The sequence below is a fragment of the Malaya genurostris genome, chromosome 2 (genome assembly GCF_030247185.1).
Source record: "Malaya genurostris strain Urasoe2022 chromosome 2, Malgen_1.1, whole genome shotgun sequence".
Classification (NCBI taxonomy): domain Eukaryota; kingdom Metazoa; phylum Arthropoda; class Insecta; order Diptera; family Culicidae; genus Malaya; species Malaya genurostris.
In genome coordinates, this window is record NC_080571.1 from 81,078,633 (window position 1) to 81,104,685 (window position 26,053).

At 36.6% G+C, this 26,053-nt stretch overlaps 1 protein-coding gene across 3 annotated transcripts in view; it reads right to left on the reverse strand.

Annotated features, from left to right (window-relative positions):
* Positions 1-26,053, reverse strand: part of LOC131427989 (protein tincar) — a 420,815-nt gene that overhangs the window by 312,102 nt on the left and 82,660 nt on the right. For all 3 annotated transcript variants that reach the window (XM_058591611.1, XM_058591610.1, XM_058591609.1), the window contains one exon: positions 5,412-5,464. The gene's annotated coding sequence lies outside the window, so the exon portion shown is untranslated. The remainder of the gene's footprint in view (positions 1-5,411; positions 5,465-26,053) is intronic.

The following is a 26,053-nucleotide window of genomic DNA, read 5'->3' on the forward strand; positions in this document are numbered from 1 at the left end:
AGTTGCAAAAACAAGTGGTCAAGCGGTAATATATAACTATGGGAGTAACTATGATGAAATTAACTTTTCGTTCAATATCTTTAAAAAGTGATGTCAGGTCTGCTCATTTTTTTTCGCGAGATGAAAACCGAATACAAATTATCTGATTGATTTTTGTTTTCGTTGCGTATATAACGCTGTATTCCTGCAACTTTTATGATAATAATCTCATGTCTGCAAGTTTTGCGTTCAATCCAAACAGATAAATCTTGCACAACTTTTTTGCTAGTTTTGAATTTTATATCACTGTTTTTCTAAAACTGAAGAAAACTGCTCACACTGATCTTAAAAATCATGAGACAGCAACAACAATGCGGACTCTGCAGAAATATATTTTTTACAGCAACGTTATCAATTCGGCTTAGCATTTTTGCCTTGCGGAGAGCATCAATCATTTCACTAATTTTTCTTTCACAAGAGATTTATAGCAATTTCGACGTATATTGTGTCCGGTACAATTATGACAGCCGTTTGGAATGTTTTTGAACGCACTGAATGACCGAAATTAGCTCTGCACCTAATTCGTTTTTTAATTAGTTGATTTTAGCAACAAAAATTCCAAAATAACTATTCAATTAGTTGACATTCAGAATTTACTTTGCTGAAAAAACTCTTGTTTTTAGAGAATGTGTTTAGTTGGCGAATATCCTGGACACAAACCAGCAATATTTCAATCCAACACGAAATTCTCATTGACAACAAATTTTGTGATTAATATCAGAAAATTTGACTCTATTTATATATTACCAACATTGCTGAAAGACAGCACAAAGAAAACAGAAATGAAATTGGTTTTATTAACAAGTTTTTTTAGCCATAAACTCATGAGAAGTGTCAAAGCAAAACAATCCATTGAAAAACTAAAAAGGATAGTCTTGTTGAAACTGTTTGCAAATTGTTTTGATGTTTTTCGCATGTGTTACGATATATCCATATTTAAATTTCTAAACTGATATGTGAAAATGCCGTTAACTCTTACTGGAAAGTGTATTTATTCAGAATTTGTGCGCATTTGACGCGATTGTGCGTAATAATGTTTTTACGTGAAACAGTGAAGTGAGTTTCGAATGTTGCACTTTATTTGTATACGTAAAACGAAATTTTTAGTTTCTTCCCACCTTCCGGACTACGCTGTCTGGCTCAAAACCAATTCAATTATTCATGGTGGTTAACAACGTTTTATTTTTCTAATTCAACTAAAAAAATAGTTGAATGGAAATGGAGCGTGCCTTAGCTAAGAAATAACAGCACGTTTAATTGATAAATTCAACTAAAAAAATAGTCATTTCAACTAATATTTAATCATTATTAAGGGAGTGAGAATTAAAAAATCTAAATTAACAAAAGTAGGATTTTTTTGATTTCTGTCTTTCAGTGCGGTTATATTCAACCGATATTTCGACAAACATCCTCGATTGATTCGATTTTCATGTTTTCACAGAGTACAGCAAATTTTAGATTTTTGTTTTCTCTAAACAACGCTTTCAATGTTTAAGCCCTCATTACCCTGTAACTCCGAAACCGGCAGTCAGATTTGAATAAAATTCGTTCATTCCTATTTTTTGGTAATTGGTCCTTTTCAAAATTTGTTATCCGTTACTTCCGGTGCCCGAACCAGTATTTGCAAAATCATCGACCAACAAGACTTACACATTGGAATAGTTAAAACCAAGCATGGCTTTTATCGTATCAAAGAACGTTCACTGGCAACTCTTCAACGATTGAATGAGTGCCATCAAAGATAGTTGAAAATCATCGCAACAATGAAAACCCGGCATGGCTCATTTAACATAGAATCGACACCAGTGCGAGAGCGAATTTCTCTCGATGACATTTCTGAGAATCAAAGGTTAGCACGCTGCTGTGGGGATCTTCTCTGAAGCAACAAACGGTCACTTTTTCTCGTTTCGCGATCCGATTCTATACAGGCAGTTGATAATTGCGATAGAATCATTTTACTATTGCCGCTTGTTCTAACTATGTGCATATAATCTTTGTATAAGTTGTGTCTATGAAAATGTATGTGAATGCACCGCACAAGGGTTTTGAAATACTGCAACCTAGTATGAGAATCATCAAGTTGGATCATCGACTCGATTTTCTGCGATAATTGTCAACTTGCGATTCTCTCTTGGGAAATTCCACACAGAAACGATCATTATAAGACTGTTTTAAGGGCCGTGAAATACTCAGAGTAAGAAGTGGAGTGAAGGAATGTAGAAAAATTCTCTCGCGGTTCATGCATTGAGAGACTCGAATTCTTGTAGCATCTTCTACCGGATTGAAAATGTTGTATAGAATATAGATAGCAATATAGCAGCTTCTGTCAAATTTTCGGCAATCACCAACACTGGTTAAAACTACACACATTAAAAAAACCTGTTTTAATCCACCTGGTGGTGTAATGATGCCTTTCTCATATCAATCAAACTATCATATATAATACTGTGGTATTCTTCAAAATTATTTTTGTTCGATTCTTAAAAGAATAATCGAAATAGATTTGTTTGACCATCTACTGATAAAAACTATCAATTAGAAAAGATTTGAGGTCGATTTAGAAAACTTTTTACGGTTTTTCGCTCTTTTCAGTGACGGTATAAAATTTTTACCACACTTTACCCTATATTTCCGGATCCGGAAGTCCGATCCTGATAAAATTCAGGAATTACGTATGGGACCACAGGACCTTTTATTTGAACCTAAGTTTGTGAAAATCGGTCGCGCCATCTATGAGAAAAGTTAGAACACATATTTTCATTTTTTTGCACATTTTACCCCATAAAGTTAGTGCAAAAAACGTTACATACACATACGCACATACACACACACACAGACATTTTGCGTACTCGACGAATTGAGTCGAATGGTATATGACACTCGGCCCTCCGGGCCTCGATTCAAAAGTCGGTTTTCACAGTGATTGCATAACTTTTCTATATGAGAAAGGCAAAAAAAAATTCTTCGATTCTTAAAAGAATAACCGAAATCGGTTTGTTTGACCGTCTACTGATAAAAACCAATAAATTGGAAAAGATTTGCGGTCGATTTAGAAATTTTTTTAAGGTTTTTCCCCATTTTCAGTGATGGTGTACAATTTTTAACACACTTTACCCTATATTTCCGGATCCGGAAGTCGGATCCGCATGAAATTCAGGAATGACGCATGGAACCACAGGACCTTTCATTTGAACCTAAGTTTGTGGAAATCGGTCGCGCCATCTATGAGAAAAGGTAAAACATATATTTTCTTTTTTTTGCACATTTTACCCCATAACTCTCGAACCGGAAGTCGGATCCAAATAATATTCAGGAATTTTGTATGGGACCTCAAGACCTTTCATTTGAATCTAAGATTGTGAAAATCGATCCAGCCATTTCTGAGAAAAGTTAGTGCACTTATTTTCACAATTTTTTGCACATTTCACCCCATAATTCCGGAACCGGAAGTCGGATCCAAATAATATTCAGGAATTTTGTATGGGACCACAAGACCTTTCATTTGAATCTAAGTTTGTGAAAATCGGTTCAGCAATCTCCGAGAAAAGTTAGTGCAAAAGAACGTTACATACACACATACACACACAGACATTTTGCGTACTCGACGAACTGAGTCGAATGGTATATGACACTCGGCCCTCCGGGCCTCGGTTCAAAAGTCGGTTTTCACAGTGATTGCATAACCTTTCTATATGAGAAAGGCAAAACACTGTGATTTTACATCTTATTAGATGCACATAAATGGAGCGTCGCAGATCACGCCAATTTACGTGGAAGAACATTTAATATTGTGTCTAAAACTCCATACATGAAATTCATCGAAACAAAAAAAAGAATACTAAGAGCAGCGTCGCCACTTGTACCGAGAATCATTGGATCGCAAATACGTCTGTTATTCGACCGAGCCACGAAAGCATGTATCTGCTTGGCTGGTAAAAGGTGCATTTAAATTCATACAGTCGCACCTGCTAGCAGAACGCAAGTTACAGTCGAAACCAGTAAAATTCAAGCTCAGATGTATGCTTCTGTGGCTCAGTCGATTAACAGACATACATGCGATCCAAAGATTCTCGGTTCAAGTCGCGGCGATTGCTATCAGTATTCTTTTTTTATTTCAACAAATTTCATGTCATGGGGCTTTAGACACAATATTAAATGTTCTTCCACGTGAATTTGCGTGAACTTTGACGCTCCATTTATGTACATCTAAAAAGATGTAAAATCACAGGGATTTTCTTAAGTGTGAAGTACACTCTAGAAATTTAAGTTTCACACAGTCATATCAACAGAAACTGAGTTAATTGTAATTCATTTTAGTTGTGCTTTTATTTTTCTGATAATACAACTGAATCCTATGCTTGAATGAAATTTCACTTTAAAGAATCATAATAAAATGGTCGTAGAAATTCAATTCAATGTTTTTTATTTCAACCAAAATTACACACATTTAAAAAACCAATGAATTCATATGGCATTTTTTATTTCTATTCTGTTTCAACAGATTTGAGGCGACCGCACATTTCTAGCATTGCCACAACTTCAAACATTGAAATGGGAAGCTATACCGACATATTCTAGAAATTAAGTTTCTGAAACTGACCTTGCTGGACAATAATTTATTTCAGCCGACGAATTTCAAAATGACATTGGTTCATCAATTGACTCGAAAACATCTTTTTTTAATGCAGGATTGTACAATTGAATCACGCTTTCATAAAAAAGCCTTTAAGCTGGATTCTATACCCAATAATCCTGAAGAACTGTTTGTGAAATTATGCTGAAATTTATTTTATTATAATAAAAGAATCCAATTAAATCTAAAGTCGACTGTTTCTAGGACTGAATGATCTGACTACGGAATACGAAACATTTTACGGTAAGCACATAATTGAACTGGTCGATGACTAAAACATTCGTCGATGAAAACAATCCTTACCTGTGTCAAAGACATCATATTAACAAGATATCCAGCTCTCACATTTCCCGAACAAATCATTGACAACATCCTTTTTTGCGAGCATGTCGCCCCCAGGCGAGCCCGCATCGAATCTTATACATAGAAGTAGGGGAGAAAAATGTCAAATTCGTGCGCGCCAAAATAGCAGGGTTGCGCACCCATACAATTGACATGATATGTTGAATGTGATGCCGTGCGATGGCGTTGCTGAACTGAAGATTGACTTCACTCCAAGCTGATAGGGTCTGCCTGTGTGATGTTTATTCAAACAACCGAACCTCGTTGCTCTCGGGAAACACGTGCTTTCACTTTTGTTCATTGATCTCACTCGAATATATTTTATACAGAGTAATCAAACGGCTCATCATTGCAACATTCTCGCAGCAGCTATAAAATAAATTAATTATTTACTTACCAGAATGAAGTTTTATGCAGCCAAATAAAAGCAATTTTGGTTTCAGTTTCAGTCTGGAAGTAAAAGACGTAAAGTTTCGAGTTAATGACTTTTTTTTATGAACCGATCGAGCAGGCATCAAACTTAAAAAAGTAAACTTTTACCACTTATTTTTTTCTACCATACAAAAGCTGACGAAACATAATCATTTCCATTAACAGCCTAATTCACCAACTTGCCACACTGTTGTCCCATAAATCAGTAAAACATCATAACTAAATGATGTCCGTGTCCCGAAGCTGTCCATAAGCATCTTTGGAAACAACTTCACCCCAAAACATCCTGCCTTCCAACCAATTTCCGATGGCGGTGCGGTGATGCTCTCGGCAGTGTGGCGAACTTCTTTTTGGGCAGCCCTCGGTGCGAGTTCTGTCTCAGCCAGCCAAAAACAGAGAAAAGCAAGAGGAAATACTTAATGAAATAATGAAACTTATCATAAAAACAACATCATCTCAGATTCCCATGACGGTAAAATTTTACGGTACCATTAGGAGGATGGTTCCTCTCCGAAGTGCGGCGCACACCGCAATTGGCTTTGGCGTGAAATGGTTGTGAAGCGTGTTCCGCACTTTTAGCCTGGAGTAGAATTTGACAGTGCTTCAGAAGAAATGGGGTTTCAGGTCGTGAAAAGTTTCCCATTTATTGTTGTTGTCAATCTAAGGTTTTCCAGGAAGTAAGTTGTTATCTATCACGAAACAATGTTGCTTGACTACGGAAGTAGTTTTGTACCTTAATCGAATCAGTTTAATTACCATAAATGAACTCTGTGTTCCATCTCGTCTAGGACTCTCTGCTGGGTCGTGCTTTCAGGAAAATGGTACCGTTTACATGGAAATTATTTACCACGTTCGTACACGCAACATGAATGACGAGGTATTAATCACTTTGATGGCTTGTTTCCGGAATTCCCAACCACGAAGAAAAAGGGAATGAATGGCCATAAAAACTCTGCTCTCAGAAATCAATAGTAGGAAGAAGGAAGAAACTTGCGATGTGACATACGTTAAGGCTTAAGCTTTTTCTAACAACAATGCGATCAATAGCGAATAAATTACGGTACGTGACAGCTCTTTCGAAATGGTGCGGCAATCCAGAACAGCTGATGCTGATTGATGACGAGTTATTGGAACCGGGGAGGTTTTTTGATCTGTCTGCTTATTGAAGAAAACAATTTCCGAGTAACAAAAATTAAGCTCGATATATGTAATTCTATGGTTTCCAAACCTGTCGAGAATTCCAGAAAAAATATCTGAATGCAACAATTTAATAATGATATTTAACTTTGGATTTGCAATCCAACAAAATGCGTGTATTTCTATTGTAGAACACGTGGAGATGCTGATCACTGTTTCCATGGCAATGTACCATTGCCGTTCTAATTCCGGACATGTGCGAAACTCTAGATGCATTCAACTCATATATACTGGCATGGGTTTGACAGCATTTGAAAGTAAGTTTGGAGGTATTTTTACTAAAGTTTGGGCGGTTTTACCGACTTGGGTACCACATCGATATTTAGCCGCTCCATCTAGTCCAACGATCGCTTCGAGTAGTGGGCCGACACCAGATCCGGCCAAAACACCGCGTCTTCGCCCTTATGGTATTTCTTGATAAATGACGCAACTTCCGGCCGGAATCTCGTATTATAAATGTCCCCGTTCACGTCCAGTCCCGAGCGAAAGAAGAGCGGCTTTGACTTCCCTTTCTCACTCACTTCCTTCGTGGGGGAAGTAAAATACGAATGGCTCTGCCAGTTGTTATTTTCGAATTAAATTCATTTTTATATCTAGATAGACTCAAGCTGCTTACAGCAATAATTGCTGAAAGAGAAGAATTTAATACACTCTAATCGCTTTTTGCACGAAATTTCAGCTTGGTTTTTTTGCACAGTTCTTCGAAAAAACATTATTAGATATTTCACGAAGTTTCAATTAATAATCATAATTGTTGATTCGTGAACAATTGGAAAACAAAACCAGTGTTTTATCGCGTTAATTGTCACGTTATGTATTTCCTGTGAACGAAGCAGAGATGGAAATATATCTTAAATTTTAATCATATGCTAAGAGTAGGTATACAAAACCTCTCGGGAAGTTTAAGAAATGTTCCTTTCTAATTTTATCTGAATCATATGACAATGTATATGTGATACATTAAAACTGCATGCACTATTATTTTCATCGTGAATGTATAGATAAAAACAAAAATTATAACTTAACTCCATGAAATAAATGCGGGTTTTCCGAACGTTTCCATAATTTATGAAAATCAATTTATTATGATTCATCTTCATTTTTGTATAAATCTATTTCGTTGCATCCAAACTTGTGCATACGTTCTGAAAATGAATCAACATACTTCCTCGTTTATGTATTTCGAAGTAAACATCAAAATGGCGGTAATAAAATTTTCCTCAATGCAAATTACGCATAACCTAAGAATTATTAAATCAAATAACCCACAACGAATGTTTCATCAATATATTTTAGAACCACCAAACTTGCACTGAGTGAAACTATCATCCAATGAACACACACACAACACTAGATTAATGAAAGTATTGATTATTATTTTAAATAGAATGTTTGAAAGCAATAGCATGGTTTTATTCTAGTACAACTTGTTTTATTTTTAATTTAATTTTTAATTAAAACTATTACATTACATATTAAAACTACAGGCACTAATTATAGTTGTCATAAAACTAGCAGTGATTGCAGAATCAATTCCAAAACTCTTATAAGCTATAATCGGAACCATAAGCAAGAAAACATGGATGCAATAAAAATTCAAATGCGGAATGAAGAAAAAGGTATCAACTCACTGTAAAGTGGATTACGTATTCTTTTTTTTTTTGTTATATTCGTTTTCAAATGGCTGTTTGTTTGTTCTTAAATGTCAGTGAGGGGAGCGGGTCATTTCGCCGAAAAGGTTATTTCGTCGAATAGGTAATTTCGGCAAAAGGGTAATCTCGAATGCATAACATAAGTTATTAGGAAATTACAAATTCTGATCATCTATCAAAAATATCTATTTGCTTTTATATCTCGTGGATAAGCCACATAACCGAAGCCAAGATCGCACGGTGGCACAAAACCGCAGAGGCAACGGCAGCTGAGTTAAGCGCTATGTACACTAAGCCGTGAAGTATCCGGAACGAGACCCGATCGTGTTCACAACGTGCCGGGTTTTATTTGAAAAATATTCTCATCATACCGTGCACTTTCCGTGTCACTGCCGTTGTTAACAGATCGGCTGAAAAGTTCGTATCGTTTCTATGAGAGGGCGCCACTAGAATTAAATCCATACCATTTTCAGTTAGTACCAACCTTCAAAAGATACGTGTATAAATTTGACAGCTGTCTGATTATTAGTTTGTGAGATATTGCATTTTGAGTAAAGCTACTTTTGTTATTGTGAAAAAAAAGGAAAAAAAGGAATTTCGTGTGTTGATGAAACACTACTTTTTGATGAAAAAAAGTGCCGCCGATATCAAAAAATGGCTTGATGAGTGTTATCCAGACTCTGCACCGGGCGAAGCAACAATTCGTAAGTGGTTTGCCAAATTTCGTACAGGTCATATGAGCACCGAAGACGATGAACGCAGTGGACGTCCAAAAGAGGCTGTTTCCGTTGAAAACTTGAAAAAAATCCACAAAGTGATTTTCAATGACCGTAAAGTGAAGTTGATCGAGATAGCTGACACCCTAAAGATATCAAAGGAACGTGTTGGACATATTATTCATGAATATTTGGATATGAGAAAGCTTTGTGCAAAATGGGTGCCGCGTGAGCTCACAATCGATCAAAAACAACAACGAATTGATGATTCTGAGCAGTGTTTGGAGCTGTTATATCGAAATAAAACCGATTTTTTTCGTCGATATATAACAATGGACGAAACATGGCTCCATCACTTCACTCCGGAGTCCAATCGACAGTCAGCTGAGTGGACTGCACGCGATGAACCGAACCCAAAGCGTGGAAAGACTCAACAATCGGCCGGGAAGGTTATGGCGTCTGTGTTTTGGGATTCGCATGGTATAATTTTCATCGACTACCTTGAAAAGAGAAAAACCATCAACAGTGACTATTATATAGCGTTATTAGAGCGTTTGAAGGACGAAATTTCAAAAAAAAAACGGCCTCATTTGAAGAAGAAAAAAGTTTTGTTTCATCAAGACAATGCACCGTGTCACAAGTTGATGAAAACCATGCTGAATTTGAACGAATTGGGCTTCGATTTGCTCCCTCATCCACCGTATTCTCCAGATTTGGCCCCCAGTGACTTTTTCCTGTTCTCAGACCTCAAGAGAATGCTCGCTGGTAAAAAATTTAGAAGCAATGAAGAGGTAATCGCTGAAACTGAGGCCTATTTTGAGGCAAAGGACAAATCGTACTACAAAAATGGTATCGAAAAGTTGGAAGATCGCTATAATCGCTGTATCGCCTCTGATGGCAATTATGTTGAATAATAAAAACGAATTTTGGCAAAAAAATGTGTGTTTCTATTAAACGATACGAACTTTTCAGCCGAACTGTTATTAGTAACATACACAATCGTTGCGTTTGATGTTTTTATGTTTCTCACGAAGATGGCACATTTTCCCAACACAGAATTGGTCGTAATTGAAATTGCTCTGGATGACGAAGCTAATCAGCATTTCTAAAGACAAAACAAAAAGAAGATTTGCGTGCACGAACTTTGGTGAAAGAGAGCAGTTGAGGGTGATTTCGCCACGTTATATAAGCTGCTAATAATAACGAGATCAGGTTCTGGGAATATTCGTATCCTAAATAACATGTCACTACATTCCGATTAACTGTGACTCCCCGAGAGAGGCTGGCAGTTTGCTTTAGGTATTTTCAATGATTTGTTAACAAAATTTCTTTGTAAATGTCAAGCAAACTCCAACCAAAAATTGTATAGAGATCATGGCTTATAGTTTGTGTTCGTCTCATGATTCTAGATATTTTGCAACAGGAGACACCCGAAAAACTATAGCATTCAGTTACAGACTTGGGGCAAGTACTGTTCACCCGATTGTTCACGAGACATGTCGTGTAATTATCGAAAAATTCATCGACGCTGTAATGCCGAAACCAACAGAAGATATGTGAAAGAAGAAGATTGCTGCGATTTTTACTTTATGTAGAACTTCCCGCTGTGTCTTGGAGCCGTGGATGGAAAGCATGTGACATGTTAATATTCAAAGGCACTTGCATTTGTATACAGACTAGCTGTCGACGCACTAATGTCTTTGAGTCAACAAATGCTTTGACCGTGCTTCGGACGTGTGTCGATGCAGACACGGTTACGGCACGAGCTAGTGAGAATATTTACATGGAGCTGCTTTAAACATATTTGAAGCGTAACCCGGACGCGATCCAGTCCAGTTCCGTTCCGGATACGTCACGGCCTAGTGCGAATAGCGCTTTAGTCGCCAACCAGCCGTCGGAAGCGGCGGCCTCTCGCATACAAATTTGTAACCGCCTCGTTTCTTTCTTTAGCGAGTGTAGCGAATTCGGATGGCATTCGAGCAAAACGATATAGATATTTTTTTATTTCAGTTATCGGAAAATACCGATTGCCTGGTAGATACACTAATAAAGTGAACACGTTTTTTTTTAAATTCCGTACTGAGGGTCATTAATAAACCTACAATAATTATTCAAGTCTTTCTGGATTATTTCAGAAGTACGATTGTAGGTTAACAAAGTAAACATAATCATTTTTCATTTGTCTATCTTTTAAATCAATTACAATCACGATATTACGACTAATAATCGGTGAACTTACCCTTTCGGCGAAATGGCACTCGGCGAAATGACACTGATCCGTCAGTTATAATGTAGAAATAAAACATACACAAAAAACAACTGTATTAACCCACCTAGTGGGAGAATGATTCCTTTTTCATATAACTAATGTTTTCAATAAGAACTAAAATGTTTTCATCCACACTTAGCTCTGTATACCCTGAACCGGAAGTCGGATCCGAACAAGTTTCTACACTTTCTTATTAGAATATATCACTTTTTTCGCTACTTCCAGAGCCGGAAACGAAGATCCGGTATATCTAAACTCAATGTATTTGGTTCTCAGCTAAGCAAACCTGTTCAATTGAAGAACTACAAGACTAGTTGAAAGTGTTTGCCCGATTTTTCAGTGTCATATAGAAAAACCCTTCGTAATCCACCTAGTGGTGTGATAATGCCTTTCTCTTTCTTCAAAACAGTCTAATGATTTTTTTTATCTTTTCATTAAATAATTTTTGATATTATTTTGGGCTCAGGGCACCAATCAATTCAGATTGATTCGAGTAGTTCACCAAAGCATGCTTCAGTGTTTGTGTCTCATAGTCGGCATCATTTGGCAATGAAATTTTCGAAATCGAAAAATTTTGATGTCAAAAGTCGTAGAATTGCGTAAAACGTCGAGATTTAGTGTCATATCGAAATTTTTTTTTTTTTTTGAATCGACTTTCAGGGACTCACAAAAGTCCCTGGCAGTCGATTTTTTTCAGTATTTTTTTTCGATATGACATTAAATATCGACGTTTCATGCAACTCTTAGACCTTTGGCATAAAAAAATTGATTTCGGAAATCTCATGTACTCCCTATGGTGATTTTTCAAGACGGGTTTTCAAGCAATTCTTCTACCTATCTATAGAAAAAGGCAAAAACACACTCTTTAAAATGAAAATTTTATTCTCCGGAACCAGGAGTATAAGGACTAAATTTGATAGGATTGCAAGACCTTTCATTTGAACCTAAGATACCATTAGTCAGAAATAGGGTAATGTTTCAAACCAGCCGGTTTTTGCCTTTCTCATATAGAAAAGCTATACAATCACTGTTAAACCGACTTTTGAACGGAGTGTCATATACCATTCTATTTTGATCGTCGAGATCACAAAATGTCTGTGTAAGTATGTGTACTCGATTTTCTCAGAGATGGCTGCACCGATTTTCGCCGAACTGAAAAAATCTTATGATCTCATAGACTGCTATTGAATTCTATCCCGATCTGCCTTCCGATTCCGGAATTACAGAGTCATATGCATAAAAAAATGATACAAAATTGTCACTCACTTTTCTCAGAGATGGCTCAACCGATTTTCACAAACTTGAATTCAATCGAAAGGTTTTATGGTCCTTGTTATTAAACTTTATCTTTATCCAACTTCCAGTTTCGGAATTAGAAGGTAATATATGTAAATCTATGAGAAAATGTGGCCTCAATTTCTTTGGAAATTTCTTAACAGATTTCTACAAACTAAGATACAAATAAAAGGTCTCAAAATTCTTTAAATAATCCCCGAAAAGTTGATCCAGATTCGACTTCCGGCTCCAGAATTACAGAAGTGAAAAATTTTCATTTGCATGAGTATTTTTTCACAATTGATGGCGAAAAGAGGTGCAAATTTTTAAAAAACTTGCTGGTGAATTCATCTAGTTGGTAGGGCTTGTTAGTTAATGGATATAAAAATATATTTTGGGACTACTAGTCCCCGGGTTCTGCTTCCGAAAGCACCAGTAATAGTGGAGAAAAGAATCAGAAACGAAACTCACTTCGATTTCGCGCAACGATTAAACAAATCACAACACAAATTAAGCTCTCATTGCCATAAAAGATACTGTGCAAATTTCATCCAGATCCGAATTCTGGTTCCGATGAGTGTCAAAATATTCAACTACAAAATGATGCAAAATCGGTACGCATCGGTACGTGCTGGTACGGAAGAAGAAAACACCATCGCCATGCTTAGTTAAATCTTGAGCACAGAGATGACGCATTTAAACTTATATTAACTTGACATAAGTTAAAGTTTTTGATTTTATTTAAATTTGAAAAAAAAATCTGTTTTTAATAACATAAGTAATATCAGAAAGTCATAAAATCATTATTACACCACTAGGTGGATTGAAAAACATTTGTTCTTTTGATCAATAGCAAATAAAATTTTAGGAAACTAGCTGAACCCTCAAGTCGATACATAAATTTAAAATATGTTGAATTAACGGGTAAAAACTAGAAAACGTCTGGCTGGGACCCATATGGCAGGCGGAAAGTTACAGAAAATATTTGAAAGGATTAAATTTATTTGGGTAAAAAAACAATATTAGTTTAACGCTTTGTCTTCGAGTCATTCGTCCGTGCGTTAACATTGATCTGTTAGCGCAATCTTGCAGCTCAATATAAACTGCTAAGCAGACGTGAAGTTCAACTCTGTGAAAAGCACTTCTTCAAATTGCAATGTCTAAACTGATGTCTCCGGCGAAACATATCTCGGGTTACTGTCGTAAAAAAACTATCTTCAGTTAATTTTATCATCTATACAGTTTTAGGATGACTACTGGGGATGCAATCCTCGCCTGGCATAAATTTTGGAGAAAAAAGATCCTGCAATAGAAGAGAGTTGCTTTATTTAACTTTTCTTGTAATGCAGCAAATGTCATAAAATCGTTATGTTGTAATACCTAATGCTGGAGACGCACTGGAGTATTCTTTCAACCATATAATTCACATTTTGTTAGGGGTGTGCGTTTTCTACTAGGGCATCAAATTATTCGAAGAACTACGATGCTTAGGAGATGCGCATTATTTTGTCTGAGTGGGCTAATTGTGGTCTCGGTGACAATTTTTCATCCGGTGGATAATCAGATAATTTTATATCAATCACTCATTGTAACATTGACCGAAAATTCCAAGCCATTCGAGAAGGAAGGAATAACCCAAATAAGAACCAAGTATGTTGTACATCATTTAAAATTAAAACACTCAAAACCAATAATCTTTATTTCAATAGGCCATGGAAAATCATACTATTTTGATCAGAATTAAATACAGAAGTACACTTTTAATTTTTTTGTTTGCAAGTTCTTTTAAATTAGAAATGCAAAACCTTTTTGTATATGAAATGTAAATCAACATCCACATTCTAGAAGCGACTAGAATGTAGTAGTAAACTGTAGTAATAAACTATAAATAAATAAGTAACGTAACTATAAATAATTAAGTAACTTACAAAATGCAGTCGTCATTCAACCACACTTTTCACCTTACGCAATTTCAATATTGGAATCCCACTGTGGTTGTCAAATTTGTCACTCGTAACTTAACTAAAGACTGTCCCAGAAAGTATGGACGCAACCAACAACCGCTGCCATTTCGCAATGGCTCAGAATCTGTCAATATGCATGGCTGTGTCCTGTTGTTTACACTCTTCTCTAACCACTTGTGCAGTTGTTTATTCGTTTTCATTAGTTTGTTTCGAAATGCGTGGACTTTCAGTAGAACAACGTCGAAAAATTGTGTACAAATGGTGCACAGAACGCGGAATGTCACTGAGAAAGATAGCAAAAATGGAAGGAGTAAGTGAAAAAGCCGTGCGAAATGCAATCAGGCAGTTCGATGAGGATAACACCTTTGAGGATAAACCGAAAACGGGTCGAAAAAAAGGTCCAGCTAACCCTCAGTTGGATAAACGTATACTGAAGGCATTCGAGTAAAAGAAGGAGGTTTCAGTTCGGGATGTGGCCAAAAAAGTGGGCACTTCGAAGTCAAATGTTCTTCGTGCTAAAGAACGTTTGAATCTTCGAACCTATAAGATGCAGAAACAACCAAAACGTAGTCCGAAACAAGAAGCATCGATCAGGCCGAGGGTTCGAAAGCTGTACAATACGATTCTTGCTGGAAATTTGAACTGCATAATCATGGGCGACGAAACCTACGTGAAACTCGATTACAAATCCTTGCCGGGACCACAATATTATACGGTGCGAGAAGGGCAAGTGTTACACCAGTCCGAGACATCGATTGAAGTCGAAAAATTTGGTAAGAAAGCTATGGTCTGGCAAGCAATTTGTAGCTGCGGTAAGATTTCGAAACTCTTTATCCCCATTGCTTCAATGAACCGCGAAATATACATGAAGGAATGTTTACAAAAACGACTTCTACCCATGATTCGAAGCCACAAGGATCCTGTTGTCTTCTGGCTAGATCTTGCTTCTTGCCACTACTCGAAATCAACGGAAGGATGGTATACTACCAAAAATGTCACTTTCGTCCCAAAAGACATGAATCAACCAGATTGCCCACAACTTCGACCAATTGAGGAATTTGGGCATTAACGAAGGCACATCTTAGGAAGCATGTCTCGGCAGCCGAACCCATACAACAGTTCGAAAAAGATTGAAAAAAAAGTGTCAAAACTTATCGCCAAGAATTCTGTGGCTAAGTAGCAGATGTTGAGAATAATGTTATGTTGTTGTAGTCTATTATTATCAGTATATCGAATTTATTGTAGGTGATGTGAATGTCCCAGTTAATATGATTAACCACAACATTGTGACAAGATATAGGGCACGGTTGGGTTCTTACAGTTTTATTTGTACAAACTGTTTTCCTACCAGACCAACTAGTAACAACATACTTGACCATGTTTTATGTAAACTTGACGACGTAAATCGAGTACGAAATGACACTATTTTTAATAACCTTAGTGATCATTCACAAGTATTATCAACTATTGAGCTTTTTGTTGAAAAGGATCCAATGTTACTGACAAAAAAGGTCATTAATCGTCGTCAAATTAATCGCGAATTTTCAAATTTTATGAACAGTATTGATATAAATGAAAATGCAGAATCTATACTTCAATCAATAATGTATACATACAATCACTTACTTGAGCGTTATAGCAGAACAGTAACAAAAACTATCAAAGTGAAGGGTTCTTACTGTCCTTGGATGTCTTTTGACCTTTGGACTCTGATAAAAATAAAGAGTAACTATCTTCAGCGCGTCAAAAGTAATCCGACCGATTTACATCTCAAGCAAATGCTTCTACATATCTCTAAAAAAGGTGATACTTTGAAAAAAAAAGAGTAAACAATTGTTTTACGAAAACTTGCTTACCAATACACCTCACTCAAAATTTTGGAAAAATTTGAAAAACTCATTCGGCTTAACCAAGAAAAACGATAAGATAAACCTCATAGAAAATGGTAGAAGAATTGTTGATTGTAAAGAAATATGTCAGACCTTTAATGACTATTTCTCTAGCATTGGACAAAAACTAGCAAATAATATTCCAACTAATACTAGCATTAATCCTTTAAGCAATGTTCGTTGTGTTCGTGACTCAATATTTTTACGTCCCTCGTCAATCGCCGAAGTTACATTGCTGATACACAGCTTAGATAATAACAAACGCAGTGGTTCCGATGGTATATCAGCTAGTTTACTAAAAGAAAATTGTACAACGTTTTCTAGGATTCTCTCAAAATGTTTTAATGAAATTATTCTGTCCGGTTATTATCCCGATTGTCTAAAAATCTCTAAAGTCATTCCTATATTTAAGTCCGGTAATCGTTGTGATTGTAATAATTATCGTCCCATATCTACATTATCCGTCTTTAACAAAATTTTTGAAAAACTATTAGTCACCAGATTGCTTGACTTTTTAAATAAACATAGCGTCTTCTACCAATTTCAATACGGTTTTAGACAAGGTTCTGGCACACAAACTGCTATTATAGAACTAGTTGACAAGATAATGAGTGAAATAGATCGTAAGAATATTGTCGGTGCCTTATTTCTTGACCTTAAAAAAGCTTTTGACACGTTAAACCACACGATTTTACTCGAAAAGCTCGAATGTTATGGTATCAGAGGCATTGTAAACAGCGTTATTCGTAGTTACTTGACAAATAGGCAACAATTTGTATCCATTGATGGGGAACGTAACAACCTCGCTCCTACGAAAATTGGTGTACCACAAGGTAGTAATATAGGACCTTTATTATTTCTCTTATACATAAATGATTTAGGCAACTTGAATCTTAACGGTACTCCAAGACTCTTTGCCGATGATACAGCCTTATTCTATCCCCATCATAACATCAGTACCATTATAAGCTCGATGAACAGTGACCTAGATGTCCTTGACAAATATTTCAACGCTAATTTATTGTCATTGAATTTACTCAAAACGAAATATATGGTTTTTCGTTCCATGCGAAAAGTGTTACCAATTCATGACAGCCCGAAGCTAACAGATTACGTGATTGAAAATGTAAAATGCTTTAAATACCTGGGCATTCATCTTGACCCTACGTTATCTTGGACTCATCATATAAGTTTTGTTGAAAAGCGTGTCGCATCTTCCTGTGGTATCATGTGGAGAGTGCGATCATATGTTCCTCGGCGTGCACTTTTGAGCTACTACTATGCTTATATTCACTCACAACTTAATTATCTTGTATCGGTCTGGGGCCGTGCAGCTAGCTCTCATCTGAAAAAATTACAAACTCTTCAGAATAGGTGTCTTAAAACTATTTTTAATAGACCTCTGCTGTTCTCTACGTTTTCATTGTACTCCGACCAAGCTCATAATGCTCTACCAATAGCTTACTTATGTGACATGCAAACCTTGTTGTTCGTTCATGACACCTTGCATGCCACGACACATCGTAACATACAGTTTTCAACTCCAAACCATTTGTACGCGACGCGCCGTAATGGCCACTTGCAACGCATTCGAACAACCACAACTCTGGGCCAAAGGCGTATTCTGTTTGTTGGTCCTACAAAGTTTAATGCACTTCCTCTTGACATACAACAAATCAACATCCGTACCATATTTAGATCTAGATTGAAGCACTACTTTAGACAAGAACTGAATGAAATTTTTATACAATAAGCGTAAAGTTTAAACAATCGTAATCTATCTGTATATCAATGTTAGTTAAACGTCAACAGTATTATATTATTCAATGTTAGATATTAAACGTGGATCCCTTAAAAGGAAACTTATTTCCACTGGGATTCCACACCAATAAATTAGTTAAAAAAAAAATAAATAAAATTTGAATATCTAACACTTGTGAATTATTTACAGCGAAATCAAAGTGCGGCCATACTTTCTGGGACAGTCTTTACAAGAGCAATGATAAATGAAATCAGTTTTTTATGTTTTATCATGTATCTTTATCGGGCGAACAATAGGAACGAAAATATATAAAATATTGCGTGTAGTTGGTGGATGCTTGCTTGTGATATAAAGATATACGGGTGAGATTTTTGTTGTTTATATTTTTAGTAGTTGTATTACTAGAAATATAAACAACAAAAAAGTCGAATTGTTTTCTGAGATGTGTTTAATCGCACTTCAGGAGAGTTAAAATAATAGAACTATTTGGTGGGGTTTTAGGGGATCAAACTCCCCTCGAATCTCAAGAAATTATTAGGGGAGACAGGGGCTAGACCAGACACGTGGTTAATCCGGACAGCCTAAATGTCTTAAAAATCTGCTATTATTTCGATTCATTGATTGACTTTGTGAACGCGCTTGGAGATGACGCGGTAGAGATGATTCAAATGAACGCCCAGTTTCAATAGATGTTTTTTTTTCAATTTATTAAAAGTGTCCGATTTAGCCCCGGTTTCCTCTATACTATGAAAACATCTCCCGAAAATTACTTAATTTTTTAATTTTTTGATTACTTCACGCTATAACAAATTAAACCATATGAATCTTCAGAAGCACCTTTTCTCAAATGTGTTCGAGTTCTAGCACTGGAAAATATTGGCGGCACTAAAACTCTTGCATGGCAACCGAATTGCGAAACCAGTTTCGTACCTCTTCAATCGCCAACCCCAGAGGCACCGGAGAAAAAAAGCAAAGAACAACAAAAACCAACCGAAACCGAACGAATTCTTTTTAAGCTATTGCCAAGCCCCAAAACCACGATATTTTCATTACGCTATCTGAGAAGATACCGTCCGGCTTAATGCCTATTGAATTATCCTGCAATGGGTGAACGCTGAGTAACGCAAATCTACCACAACGGACTACTCACTCATCACTGCACCGCACCTTTCGGATTACATTTCACTGCTTTTGTGCGTTTTCATTTATGTGCTCTCCTCTGCTTCGCAACGCAAAAACTCACCTGCCGAGCCGACTGACGCAGACCAGACCTCGAAACGACGGAGATCGATTTCGTAAGCCTTTTTCATTATCCCTGATGTAGTGCGGAAAGTAATCTGCTGAATTACTACACCATTCTTTGGAAAAATTTGTAAGAAGCCAAATGAGACGTAGAAAAAAAGGGAACAAAAATCTTGATCCTGATTCGGATTCCCGCTGTTCTCATCCTTTGTTCGCCGATGGAGGAATGAATGACGCACTCAAAACGGCACAGCACCCAGGAACATTTGCTAAAGATCGTTCTGTTATTATTCTTCTTCTTCTTCTTCTTCCTATTCCACTTCTTCGGGTCACGTTATTGATCCGGCAGAACACACGTGCACTGAACGAGGGACGTCTCCGTCTTCAACAGAAGCACTTTCTTCCCGATAGAGAAGGGGTTCCGTATCTTATCGCATGTTGAAAATCCACCGGATAAGTTTGAAACCATGAACCTTCCTCGGAGCCGGAAGGTCGCGTGCTAATTGATTAAGTGCACTGTTGTGCTTGGGGTGGGCACTGAAAATCGATCCTATCAGTTTGCCAGACTGACGGATCAACACCGAAAATCATATTTTACGCCCTGTTTCCCAATTAAAAGTGCAGTAGTTTCATCCGATAGCGATTTGGTTTTGGTTGATAATGCTGAAAATGGTCAACGGTCGAACGGCTGCTAATATGAGTCAGCTGGATGGTTTAGTGCGTGACATCAAACATCGAATGGAATGGTCACGTGACTACGTGCTTTCACGAACGCCATGTGAGTGGGTGCTGGGCACGCGTGGAATTTGTGACTATTACACAATCGTGTGTCGCCGCTGATATTGAACGTATCGACATGTACTGGAAACAGGACACGTTTCAGTGCCAATTGATTTAGTTTATTTTTTCCTGTTTTCTCAAATGATATACGAGCCGATTACCGATAGATTTCTGGTGTGTTCCGAAGGGAGACGACCAATTTTAACAGCGTAATAAAACATTTGTACGTTTTTACATTACAACATTAATATTTCGTAAAGTTTGAGTAACGATTAAACATAACAACATAAAGCTTCAAGCTCTGATTTAAAAATGTCTGCCGTCAAGACTATTATCTTCTGTTCTCTTTGTTCCGTTGATCAACCTTAGTCAGATTGCCAAAATTTTACAACAAAGAAAAAAAAACACTCCTGTCGAAAATGCAACATCTGCTGTCCGTCCGCTTCATCGATACGGTGTATTCTGTTTTTAGCATTTTCCCACACCACAACCGGCCAACAACCGGTTTTGGCTTTTGTCTTTTGGCAACGCATCACCCCCGAAAATCCTAACAGCATCCAATGCCCGCAGCCATGGACCCGCGCTCGAGCAGCAGCAGCAGCACAAAGAACGTGACAGTCGGGTAGCGACAGAGGGAAAGGATAATAACAACAGTAAAAAACAAGAAGTTTAAACATTGGCTGGGGAACAACATGAACAACAAAAAAAAAGCAAAACACTGCTCACTGGCCTGCGGCCCCAGGCCGTGGACCAACTGATGCAGAAGTCTGCAATCAAAGGTAACGAACAGTAGTAATAATCCAGGAGCAATCTGCTGATGGGAAAGTGTAATTATGGTGTAAGGGGGTCGCCTGCAATCCGCCGTACAGTCAGCCGTCAGTCAGTCAGTCCCCTAGGAAATGTTCTTTGATTGAAAATACGTTTCTTTCCTGCGTGAACCGAAACGGGTTAGGAGAAACCGCAATTAGAGCAAATCAGCGCGTCGGGCAAGCCGGAACAGGTGCGTTTCTCGAGAATCTCATCAAGTTTGAAGTAAATGAGATACTCTCGACGGAAAAGATCATATTTCTTCGGAACATAATCACTTCGGATGTGTGTCAAGATTGCACCATGCTTCGAAATGAGTTCTGAACAGTTTTTCCAATTATTGCTGCTCAATCCAAACTGAGGTTCGGTAAATACGACGGGGTGACGTATTCGAGCCAACCCACTTCCGCAATACTTTTTGCACCAAAATTTGAAAGTCGAATTTACTTAAGGAATATGAGCTAAAATAAAAAAAATGAATTTCAGCTTGAATCTGACTCCAAGTAACATTAATCTACATTCGGGAGTTTGGTCGAGCAAAGCGAAAACAGTGAGATAACTGAGTGCTAATAAGTTCCTAAAGACTGTTCCAGAAAGTATGGACGCAACCAACAACCGCTGCCATTTCGCAATGGTTCAGAATCTGTCAACTTCTATGGCTTCGTCCTGTTGTTTACACTCTTCTCTAACCACTTGTGCAGTTGTTTATTCGTTTTCATTATTTTGTTTCGAATGCGTGGACCTTCAGCAGAACAACGTCGAAAAATTGTGTACAAATGGTGCACAGAACCCGGACTGTCACTGAGAAAGATAGCAAAAATGGAAGGAGTAAGTGAAAAAGTGCGAAATGCAATCATGAAGTTTGGGGAGGATAACACCTTTTAGGATAAACCGATAACAGGTCGAAAAAAAGGTCCTGCTAACCCTCAGTTGGATAAACGTATACTGAAGGCGTTCGAGCAAAAGAAGGAGGTTTCAGTTCGGGATGCGGTCAAAAAAGTGGGCACTTCGAAGTCAAATGTTCTTCGTGCTAAAGAACGTTTGAATCTTCGTACGTAGTCCGAAACAAGAAGCATCGATCAGGCCGAGGGTTCGAAAGCTGTACAATACGATTCTTGCTGGAAATTTGAACTGCATAATCATGGACAACAAAACTTATGTGAAACTCGATAACAAATCCTTGCCGGGACCACAATATTATACGGTGCGAGAAAGGCAAGTGTTAACCCAGTCCGAGACATCGATTGAATTGCTTCAACGAACAGCGAAATATACATCAAGGAATTTTACAAAAACTACTTCTACCCATGTTTCGAAGTCACAAGGATCCTGTTGTCTTCTGGCGAGATCTTGCTTCTTGCCACTACTCGAAATCAACGGTAGACTGGTATTCTACCAAAAATGTCACTTTCGTCCCAAAAGACATGAATCCACCAAATTGTCCACAACTTCGACCAATTGAGGAATTTTGGGCACTAACGAAGGCACATCTTAGGAAACATGTCTCGGCAGCCGAAACCATTCAACAGTTCGAAAAAGATTGGAAAAAAGTATCAAAACTTGTCGCCAAGAAGTCTGTACGGAATTCAATGAGGAACGTTCGCAAACTAGTCTACAATGGCTAAGTAGCAAATGTTGAGAATAATATTCTATTGTTGTAGTCTAATATTATCAGTATATCGAATAAAATTTGGATATTTAACACTTGTGAATTATTTACAGCGAAATCAAAGTGCGACCATACTTTCTGGGACAGTCAATATCTCATGCCTTTCCGTGTGTGTGTGTGTGTGTGTGTGTGTGTGTGTGTGTGTGTGTGTGTGTGTGTGTGTGTGTGTGTGTGTGTGTGTGTGTGTGTGTGTGTGTGTGTGTGTGTGTGTGTGTGTGTGTGTGATAACGTTTGATCAATAAAACCGTGTAGACTGAGTATCGGCTTCTGCGGTAGTGACAGAATGAGAGGGTGCGAATTGGTTTGTATATCATCACTCATTTGAAAAGCAAAAAAAAAGGCGGGTGGGTTATGTCAGAGACACCACTGAAGGTCTTGAATACGTACAAAACAGACAAACTTTTGAACATCAATAATCGTTCATATTAACTTACTTTAGTACAAACGACAAACATATTCTACCACACATTCAAATAAGACAGAACAAAAGGAAACACAATTTAGAATTGTTCGGCCATCATTTTTAGTGCTGAAAACAATGAAATGAAATTAGAAAAAAAAATCAAAAATTCACATGTAAAGCTCACCCGAAACTGCCAGTTATTTAGCGATTTGGAAGAATATCAACAAACGGAGAGCCGCCATATTGGGGTTTAAGATTTTATAACTACAAATTCTGGATTCTATTCGCTAAATGTGATCAAAAAGTATTCATAGCAATACTCATAGCAGAAAAATCTACGTATTTCGCCTTATTCCTTCATATATTTAGGAGGAATGATAAGATATTATTCAATTAAAGGAAAAGTACTTTTGGCCATCATTTATTAATCTAAATTCTGAACCAGGATGCAGGAACTTGAACTGAATTTGCCTGGGGCAGGCTAAGAATTCAGGTCATTCCAAAATCCATGTTCCGAATTAAGTTTCAACATGCGAAATTCTGAACTTAAAGTAAGGCACTAAATTCAGTTTCATAATTTAATTAAGAATCTAGCTCCAAAACTCCAAGTTCCGCAAAATTCAGAATATGAATTTAGTTCCAGAGTATCTGAATTCTAAGTCCGCAACCACCGTATTCGCCTGATATAGCTCCGTGTTACTTCTTGCTATTCAGCAAACTCAAACGATCGCTCCGGGGATACCGTTTTAAGTCAATTGAGACATCAAACGTGAATCGCTATGCGCATTGATGGGTATTCGGGAAATTGACTTGAACAACTTTTCTCTATTTAACGACTAAGTAGTCAATATTTTTTTTTGTGATATTCACCTAACCAGAGCCCATATTGTAGAAGCAGGAAGTGAAAATTATAGAATGATAGTACTCAAGAGAGATCATATATATATATATATAAAAAAAAAAATATATATATATATATATAAAAAATATATATATATATATATATATATATATATATATATATATATATATATATATATATATATATATATATATATATATATATAACTGAAAATAAATAAATAGATATTATAATTGAATTAGATCAGTGATGTGCGATCTAAAACGTTCCGGAGCCGAAAATACATCGAACACCTACGTCTGAAAGTCACGAAGATGACAAAACACAGGGTTGTATACGAGATACGACCGATCACGCCCAAGTAGCAATCCGCAACTAGTTCTGATACGACAAAGTCCAAACTATGTTGCAACAAGAGCACGAATATGTTTTTTATGTTATACTGGTTAAAACATGGTGACAGCAATGTTTCATCATAACATAACTAGTTACGAAATAGTTATTTAGGTTTCCAATAATAACATCTTTCTGTCATATTGAATTAAATATAATTTACAAGCTATCGTTACTTAATCCAAACATATCTTTAATCACAACAATGCTTCTAGCTACTAGTTGAAAATAAGTTTATTTGACTTCAATAGTAGCAACCCATAACTAGTTTTGATACCACTTAACCCAACTGTGTTGCAACAAGAGCACGAACATGTTTTTTATGTTATACTGGTTAAAACAAGGTGACAGCAGTGTTTCTTTATAACGTAAACATTGAACTAACTATCATTTGTAAGTTATCGTTACTTGATTCTAACATATCTTTAATCACAGCTATGCTTTTAGCTACTAGTTGAAAAAAGGTTCATTTTCCGTTGCGAAATCATTATAAATACGTAAGCGTATATGTAAATCGTTACTGTGAATTGATGTAGTAATAACTTAGATATTATAAGATTATAACATATAATTTCTTCATCGATTCAGTTATCGGTAGGTTTTCCCAACGTTATGATAACGAAAATGCAAACAAAACAACTTTTGTTGGCTCGAATATGGCGAACACAATATGGAGTCTCAAGAAGTGTATGAAACATAAATAAAACCAGGATAATACTTGTTTCAAAACTACTTTTTGCCGAAAATAGTGAAAGACAGAATAGTCATTTTTGTTCTATGCACTGTCATAAACACGAAGAAAATAATATAGGGATTGAACATCGATTGTGATAATATTATAATTCTTATGATATATGATTTAAAAATGATGAGAAATCACTCTACTTGGAATAATTTTGAGCATTCTGAACATAGTGTTATTTTGCTGTTTTTTTGTTATATCTTTATAAACAGATTGATTGAAGGCGCATAAAAAACAGTTAAGTAAAATTTAATTCCGCTCGACAGTTTGAAAATCGTTGTGAAATTTGTACCTTGTATCAAGTTTGTGATTTAAAGTACTCTTCTGTTTTTTTATTGATGATAGAAAAGTGTTCTGTATTCATTCAATGTTTATAATGTCGATGGTGACTAAGTTTCAACTAGTTTACTTGAAAACAAGTTATTTTCAAGTTATGAAAAGATAAGTTCTTTCAGTATGACATTACAACGTAACGACAACTTATTTTTAGCCGACCTAACAACTAGTAGAAACTGCGCTTTTTGAGTCATGCAAGTGGTTAGATATTAGTAACAATCACTCAAATATCTGGTTGCAAACTAGTCACAAACAAGCTAGCGTAACAAAAATTGTTACTTGGGCGATGACATTAAAAATGCAGTTTTCAAACTCACTCATCAATAACTTCAAATTTGAAGTATATGCAATAAATTGTGAAATACTGCCTAGCACTCTAAAGCTAAACAAGGTTTTAAGTGCTTGTCAAACCCGTCCTGAAAGTACTCGAATTTGGAAGAAAATCAACAAATACGAAACAGCCATTGTGGGTTTCAGAGAGCTAGAATCTTTACCTATAAATATATCATAGTCAAGCGCGTTCAAAAAGTATCTGTAATAATATTCACAACAAACAGATTTGTGTTTTCGACAAGCTTGATGTGAAAATGTTTAACACTGACGTATATTCACGGATTTCTGCTTTTTATACGGACCTACGGTCATTTTT